Below are 9243 nucleotides of genomic sequence, written 5' to 3' on the forward strand. Positions count from 1 at the left end.
ATTTTATAGGACTATGGAATTTGTATCATAATCCTAGAGTTTTTTAGGACACTCAAATTCATCTCATTAACCTAATACAACACCTTTAGATGAGACATACACATTTTTTGTCTTATAAACTTAAAAGTCCTATTAACTACCTTATTAGGACACTAATGAGGGTCCTATAAAGCCCTTTTTGTTGTAGTGTCACCTCGAACATGCAACATAGATTTTTTCCCACCTTTTTATATACTCAAATGCATACACCTACACATATGCTTCATGTGTATATATATATATATATATATATATACACACACACACACACACACTCTTATATATACATGTACATACACACATATCTATACTACCTTATTAAGCAAATTTACTCAAAGTCTTAAAATTTTAAATACCCAAAATACCCTTATATATCCTTACCTCTCCCTTTACTGCCTCCCCTCCCCCAAGACGTCTCTTCATTTTACCCGGCTCCCCTCCCCCAAGACCACGCTTCCGCTTACCCGGTTCCCAAGACGACGATTCAAATTTCTCTCCCTCCCTAAGATGATTCCCTTTAAGAGTCGTCCCTTGCTTCCCTTTAATCGTTCAATCGTCCCTGCCATCATCGTCCCTCGCTTCCGATTCGTTCAATCGTCCATCGTCCCTCCCATCACCGTCGCTCTCCATCTGCTATTTCAGGTTGAATCGTTTAATCGTCCATCGTCCCTCCCATCACCGTCACTCTCCATTTGCTATTTCAGGTATGAACATTTATCTGTTTGGGTTTTGCTTTTGGGTTTTGCTGATTTGGTATTGCTTTCATTTATCTGTTTGGGTGCTCTCCATCTGCTATTTCAGGTTGAATCGTTCAATCGTCCATTGTCCCTCCCATCACCGTCGCTCTCCATCTGCTATTTCAGGTATGAACATTTATCTGTTTGGGTTTTGCTTTTGGGTTTTGATTTTGAGTTTTGCTGATTTTGTATTGCTTTCATTTATCTGTTTGGGTTTTGCTTATGTTTTGCTTATGTATGCCAAGTGTTTGTTAAAAGGCTTCATTTACTGGTTTTGTTGTTTGGGTTGTACTCCATTGGCAATAATTGATCAAGAAAATCTTAAAAATCTTAAGCCTATAATTTCTGTTTAGATTGTACTCCATTGGCAAGAATTGATCAATATAGACCATTTTAATATGTTTGGGTTTTGCTTTTGGGTTTTGCTGATTTTGTATTGCTTTTCATTTATCTGTTTGGGTTTTGCTTATGTATGCCAAGTGTTTGTTAAAAGGCTTCATTTACTGACTTTGTATTGTTTGAACAATGCCAAGTGATTGTTAAAAGGCCGGACTTGTAGCAAATCACTTACTGATTTTTGTATTGTTTGAACAATGCCAAGTGTTTGTTAAAAGGCTTCATTTACTGGTTTTGTTGTTTGGGTTGTACTCCATTGGCAAGAATTGTCACGTTTGGAATTATTGATATCTATTCTCCAACTTGTGGACTGTTAGGCGATGGAAATAAGCTAAAATTCTGTGTCTATTTTTGGTTTGTCAGCCCAGCCACAAGTTACACATGCTAGAGCCTGCCTAACGAAGAAACTATGATGTGCAATATTTGAATGTATTAGTGCGGCAAGATAGCATGTCTGAACACGAACATGATCTCAATGTGGGTACCAAGAGAGTCCTCATATCTGCAGTATTCAAATATGCTGCTGAACGAATATTAATCTAAAAATGAACTACATGATGAGGGTAATTAGGTGTACAACTTGCCATGTACAACTTATACTTCCTTGATGGGTGGTATACCATGAGTTAGTGCTGACCACCAAGGAGTACATGTGACAGGTAACTTTTGCTGAAACTGAATTGGGTTTATTGTGTGTATTGTTGCATGTTATGATGGTTTGAATTTTGAAAATGTAGGTGAGCGAACTAAAACCAGGCTGGTGGAAATAGCACCTCATTATCAGCTGTAGGACGTCGAATATTGTATGTTCTCTCTCTCTCTCTCTCTTGCAAGTTTTAAAAAATAGAATGATTGAAATAACAGTTGGTCGTTGGCATATGATGATGATGATGTTAAGTGGATATCGAAGAAAATGCCTGTTGGGGAAGGTCGTGCATCGAAGGATTGACAAAAAGATAGGAGGAGAAATAGGATATATATATATATATATATATATATATATATAAATATAGTTGTTGCCTGTAAATACAATTTTGTAAATCTTGTTGTGCAAGATGAGAGAGACCTAGGTCATATTGTTTCTCTATAAATACCTACTAATCCTGGTGATAGTTAGTGATTAATATTATAGTAGAGGATAATACGTAAGAGTGAAATTTTTTATTTTGTAAACAATAACTTTGACATACAAGTTGGGATTAATCTGTATTATGGATCATGGATATGTTTTTTCCTTTTGTTGGATGAATGTGTAAAATAATGAATCCCAACTAAACTAATGGCAACTTTAGTAATTTGGAGAAGGAAATTTTAATGATTGCATCTGTTTCAAGATTTGAGTTTTGGGGTTTGATTGTTAGCATCATTGGATAAAATAAGATCAAACTAACTCTGGGTATGAGGGATCAACTTTATGAAATTTAAACTACTACCTAGGGACGGACCCAGAAAAATTTTCAAACGGTGGCACCATATAATTAATATAGTATAATATACATCTAAAAATAATTATAAAAAATATGGTTTTTATAGTACCGATAGAGCTGTAAACGAACCGAACATTCAGCAAACCGTTCGTGAACCGTTCGGCGGGAAGTTCGTTTATTTAATAAATGAACGAACATGAACTATTTTTTTGTTCGTTTAACATGAACAAGAGTCTCGTTCGTTCATTTACCGTTCGTTTATGTTCGTTTATATTCGTTCGTTTATGTTCGTTTATATATTAAGTTTAATATATTATCTTTTATTTATTTACTTTGAATTCAAATAATATTTATTTATGTTTGTTTATGTTCGTTTAGCCCATTCGTTTATGTTTGTTCGTTTACGTTCGTTTAGGATGTTTACGAACGAACATAAACGAACACGAACACACCTTATTTCTAAACGAACGAATATGAACACAAATATTTTCGTTCGTTTACCGTTCGTGTTCGTTCGTTTGTTCGGTTAAGTTAAACGAACGAACATGAACAAGCCTCCGTTCGTGTTCGTCCGGTTCGTTTACAGCCTTAAGTACCGATAAACAACTTCTAAACTTGTACCCGACGCATCTTCATCTTTTGAAAACGGTCAATATATACCCAAAAATAATTACAAAAAGTATGGTTTTGATTATTTGGGCTTTGTTTTGTTTGGGTTTTAGTTGCACCATTTGGATTTCAGGGAAATACGGTAGCACCTTCTAAAATGATACGGTAGCACCTTCTACAATGATACGGTAGCACCGTTAACAAACCTAAATTTTTTACCCTTCGGCGGCGAAATAATACGGTGGCACATGCCACCCATGCCACCACATCAGGTCCGCCCATGCTACTACCAGCAAGTAAACCATGGTGTTTGCTATGAGGGATCAACCTTATGAACAAACAATATATATTGCTCTTGTTGTACGACCAAGGCAATGCAAGCAATGTAAAAAAATATATATACTTGAGTGTGTGCATGTATATATATATATATATATATATATATATATATATATATGGGAAGGATATTTTACGAACCAAGCCATTTGTACAAACCGTGAAAACCGTCGATTTCATTGTTTATTTTAGTGAATTCTTTCATGAAAAAGTTTCTAATAATTCATTATGGTAAAAATGTTTCATGAAATTCTGCTGGACAAATGGACTAAAATGAACCACAATCGTTGGTGCATGGGGATATGACTCTTTTGGGAAGAAGATGCTTTCTTTCTATTTGTTTAAAACATCAAAATATTTGAACTTGTTTGATTATTTGATTAGTCCTGGGGATACATTTGTATTCTAAAAATAAAAGGTGTGTTGCAGGCTGTGACTTGTATACTTGTTGGCAATGGAGTACCTGATGGGAAGATCTTGAAGAACTTTCGAGACCCACCAAGTAATCGAGTGGATTGTTGTACAATTTTTGGGGGAATCGAGTCCGAAATCATAATATAACACACCATTTTTGAGATGTAAATGTACAATTAATTGTTACCTACATTAACATAGAATAGAAGACGTCCAAAGGCCGGGTTCGATGCTACAAGTGTGTGCACGAATCGATGCTACAAGTGTGTGCTACAAGTGTCTTCATTTTTTTGAAATTTGTAATCTTCTTCATATGGGTGTTGCAGCAGGTTCACAGTTTCATGTTCTTGCTGTTGATGATAGCATCATTAATAGAAAACTGATTGAAAGATTGCTCAAAACCTCATCTTTTCAAGGTAATTTAACACTTTCATGTTCTACCCTTTTTGATTCAAATGCTTTTGAGTTCAAGATTTCAATATTTTGTGTTCCATTTATGTGTTAGCAGTTACAACTTTGGATTCTGGAAGTAAAGCTTTAGAATTTCTTGAGGATTACATGAAGACATGAACTCCAATCAACCCTTTGTGTCTCCAAATATTAATCAGGTATTTAATCTTGACGATTTTGATTCCATTTTTACGTGTGTTCGAATTATTGTTCATGAAAATCTTTATCGAATTTTATGCAGGAAGTTGAAGTGAATCTAATAATCATAGATTATTGTATGCCTGGAATGACAGGCTATGATTTGCTCAAGAAAGTTAAGGTATGATACAGTCCAATAATCGTAGATAGTTATATTACTCGGTTTCAAATTGAAATCGAATCACATGACTTTGAAAACCGAACCAAACTGAGCTTTTAAATTGAATTCAGTTTGGTTCAGTTACTTTGCTTAAATACACAGCAGGTTGTACAAAGAGTTCAGCACTAAGCACACCTTGAAACATAAAACCAGGTATAAACCACTTATAAGTACATAAAACTTCACACAACCTGTTCAATCAATATCAAGTAAATAGAGTAACAATTGTTCAAACTCACACTTCCTTCATTAACAAATTATAGAAAGCCAGATTGATTTCTCAATAGATCTAAGTAAATCCGAATGATAAAAATGAACACCTATATGAATTCACGCAAAGGCAACACAACTAAAATCGCCCCATTTTGTTCACGTATAAAAGCTTTGTATCATTTTAACAACACAACTACTTACAGGTTTTGTCCTCAGATTCTTTATGTCAAGCTCCTTAGGTATTTCTATATTTCAGTTTTCTTTCTTATTCTTATAACAACCTTTAATTTTATATGAAGCATCTGCGCAACCTTTAATTTCAAATCTTGATTTTCTATATTCCAACATCCATATTGGATTGTCAATGTCACATTCGTATTGAGTCTACCTGCATGTGAAAGTTCAGTATATATGTACACTGGTGAGTTCTCTAACCATTTCACATCACATGAGAAAGAGGGGAATTTGTTTGTTGGTTCAGTTGGACTTTGTTCCCGAGGCCTATAAGTAATGGGGCTGTAGTAGGACTATTAAGATTAAAGAAAGAACAGGAGTGGTGGCAAACTTCTTTTCTCTATCCTCTTATTTTTTTTATTACCCCACACCTGGCTGCTGTGCTATTAGTTAAGATTCCAGAGCAACTAAAAGGACTCGACTATATGATTGAAGACAACAACTAAAATTCTTTACTGTAACAATCAAACAGGTAGATATGAGCAAATGAAGCCACTTCTACTGTAAATATGATTGGAAGACAACAACTAATGATTCTTTACGCTATAATGTATATGGAGTAAAAGGAAACTATAGAACATAGTTAGAGTCAAAGGAATTGCTAATGTAAGCTTTTTTTGAATTGTTCAAATTCGTTGCTTGATCCTTCCTCATGATATTACAGGCTAGAAGGTATAGAAGCTCATTACAAGAAAAGGAAAAAATACGATTACCTCTTCACCCATAACAAAGACATTAGGATCAGCAGCCATTTACTCATCAAGAGCAAAGTTCAGAGCATCTCGTATTGTCATATGTACAACTTGAAAAGTAAACTAAAAACCCACATTTCCTAAAATCTGGTAGTAACACCAAGTCACCAATATCACTCTTTTGAAGTTTTGTTTTTGAGCTCAGAATCCATTTATTTGTTATCAGTTGTCTAATAAGAATACATTGTTTCCTGTTTGAGGTGTCTGGGGTATTGTTGAAGATCTGAAGAGATAATCGATACCCTAAATGTGTTATTTTTTCTTCAATTTGAGTTGCTAATTGCTTCCCTTTCTTTAGTTGTCTTTGAGGTAAATATCCTCCATACTGCGGTAACATGGTTTAAGGCAGCAGCAAAGGTTGAGCAATCAAGAGTTTTGGTCATCAAGTTTCTTCAATCCTTTGTTTTTCATAGTGTGTGTGTCTCTCTCTCTCTCTTCCTGTATATACACTCGTCTACAACACTGTTTTATATATATATATATATATATATATATATATGGGACCCGTTACAGTCCTAAACTTATTGTTTTCAGATTCTCTTGGTTAAATCTAATGTTGCTGGTTCTGTAGCATTTCTGAATGCAGGATTGTTCTTTCTTCTTGTAAGCTTTTGCAGTCCTAAACTTTTGATTTAGATTCTTCTTCTTCTTTCTTCTTGTAAGCTTTTGCAGTCCTAAACTTTAGATTTAGATTCTTCTTCTTAGTCTTACCCGGTAAGTGGGTGCAACGACTCTTACCACGGTATTGTGCATTTTTAAAATGGGATGAAGCATATATGTAAATTAGCTTTATTGGTTTTTTTGGTTTTTTTATTAATCTCTATGGATTTCGACTTTTTGTTATTGTAGATATGTCAATTGGCAGCGAATGATATGGGACAAGACAATGACATTGGACCTACGGAACATGTCGGAGAACAAGACAATGACACTGTTGGTGCATGAAGGACTAATTGTAGGTTTGGTATATTTAACAATTACGGGTTTGTTTGCATCGGCTAGCAATGATAAGATAATGGCATTTGGTTTGATGTAGTTTGAGTTATTGGTTGTTTTGTATGTTGTTCAACTTTTATCTATTCTAGATAACTGTTGTGGATGTTGTTTTTTGCTTTTAATGGAAGTTGGTTGGTTTGGCCAAAGTCCATTGATGATATCTTTTGGTAACTAGAAACCCATAATAATCCATTTATTTCAATTTGGAAATGCTTAAATTGAAGTTTGCTTTAATCGAGTTTTTTTGTTATTCATTTACATCCCTATTCTGAGCTTTTAAAATCATATCATTCTCTTTCCGGTAGTTAGCTTAATTTTATAATCGTTTATAATAATTTTACTTTCTGTAACATTGTGCGGGTATCATTTTAGCTACTTGATTTGTTTGCTACTTGTGAAATTATTGTCGGGATCTAATGATTTGCTATTTGAGTTTTGTTTGTGGTTTCTTTGTGATGTTGGACAATTGGACCGTTATAGTATTTAATGGAGTTTGTACCGAGTGTTGAATATACATAAGGTATTATAGCACCTGGCAACAATACTAAAAGTAAATTATGATCCTAATTTTCAAGTCTCTAACCATTTATAATTGCTAGCTTTTGTTATATGAGTATGCTATTTGCATTTTTTCCAAAAGAAAACTTCTCATGTACCGGTTAGCTAATGTATTTCAATGACAATTGAATGTCAACGAAATGGATTTTGACTGATTGGTTGTGCAAGTATTTGTAGCTATTGTGTTTCACACGCAGTGATCGTTTCCCGTTGCATCGCATGGGTATACAACTAGAAGTTAATAAATCAAACAAAACAATCAATACTTCGTATGAGAATTAAGATTGAATGACAAAACGAACTATTTAAAAATCAAATTAAAAAATCGACACAAGTTGACAAACCAATGAAACAATTCATGTATTATTCGATGAACGTTGAATTTGAAATTAAATTTTAATAAAACTTTGCAAAGGAAAATATATGTATATACTTATCATAGTAGTAGTTTTCAACTCATAAACATTAATAGACGATCTTATATTGGTGGTCGGTGTTTTAAAGTTTGGACAACTAATTGACCTGAGACAAGTTTTGTTTGTTAACATGTTGATCATAAAAGGTTTTTTTTTTGCCAAAAATATGTCTGTTCGTTCAAAATAACATATTCATATTCAGACCGAAAGGAAAAACGTTTTCCATTTGGCTTGGTCTTGCTATGACAATCACGTGTTTATCTGTTGTAATCGTCAATCGCTATTCTCGATTACATAAAACTTATACCCCGCCGCATTGCGCTGGTACACAACTAGTATATACACATGCATACAAACACATACACACATATGTGTGTATATAATATATATATAGGGTCATAATATTTATTTTGTTAACCAAGAAATTAGTGTAAACTTTCTTAACTCAAATGGATCAATCAAATTTCACCACACTATTTGGTTTCATCCCACATTTGTTACATGCTTGAAGGATATTTTTGTAAATTTGTTTAATTAAAAAAACCGTTTAATAGATAAGTTAGTTAATATATATAAGAAAAACCTTTTAATTGATATTTTCCATAATTACGGGAGGTTTTTATATTTAGTTAATTTGAATTGATATTTTTTCATAATTATCTCATAGATAATAACAATCAAGACTGCTTTTGAGAGAAGTAGAACCTCCATGCCTGTAAGACTAGACTGGTTGTGCTTTGTTTAGCATAGAATTATCTTGATATTTAATAAAATTTGATTAGTAAGTATTCCTTTAGATGGTGATTTTTAGATACAATTTTCTTGAAGTATATATGTCTCTGGATTAAAAAATGTGTGGGATGTTGTACAAGTAAAAGAATTAGGCATAAAAAACAAATGAATTAAATGATGCAGATGACATTCAGAAACAAGGCAAAGCAATATCACCATGATCAAAATCAAGAAAATAAAGGTATTGGAATATTTCATCCCTAACTGCTGTTATATATATATATATATATATATATATTACACGTGATAAGAATGTTATTCTGTTTTCATAAAATGGAGGTATGCTCATTTGAACCTACATCTATATATATATGTATGTATAATGATAAATTAGAAACGTACTCGCACAATGCAACGAGATACATCGTGATTTTAATATTTCGTTTTATTCTTTATCTCAACTGATGTTATAATATGACTTTATGTGATTTTGAGAAAGCGATGATGTTTTTATTTTTGAATAAAATATATGTTTGAAGATATCATAAAAATTTGACAAAAATATATCGATATTAG

The 9243-nt window shown here is 33.2% G+C and overlaps 1 pseudogene; it reads left to right on the top strand.

Moving 5' to 3' along the window:
• The first annotated feature begins 4271 nt into the window (after positions 1-4271).
• On the top strand, positions 4272-6910 carry LOC112503962 (annotated as a pseudogene).
• The last annotated feature ends 2333 nt before the right edge of the window (positions 6911-9243 follow it).

The sequence above is a fragment of the Cynara cardunculus genome, unplaced genomic scaffold (assembly GCF_001531365.2).
Source record: "Cynara cardunculus var. scolymus isolate 2C unplaced genomic scaffold, CcrdV1 Un_Scaffold_4225, whole genome shotgun sequence".
Classification (NCBI taxonomy): domain Eukaryota; kingdom Viridiplantae; phylum Streptophyta; class Magnoliopsida; order Asterales; family Asteraceae; genus Cynara; species Cynara cardunculus.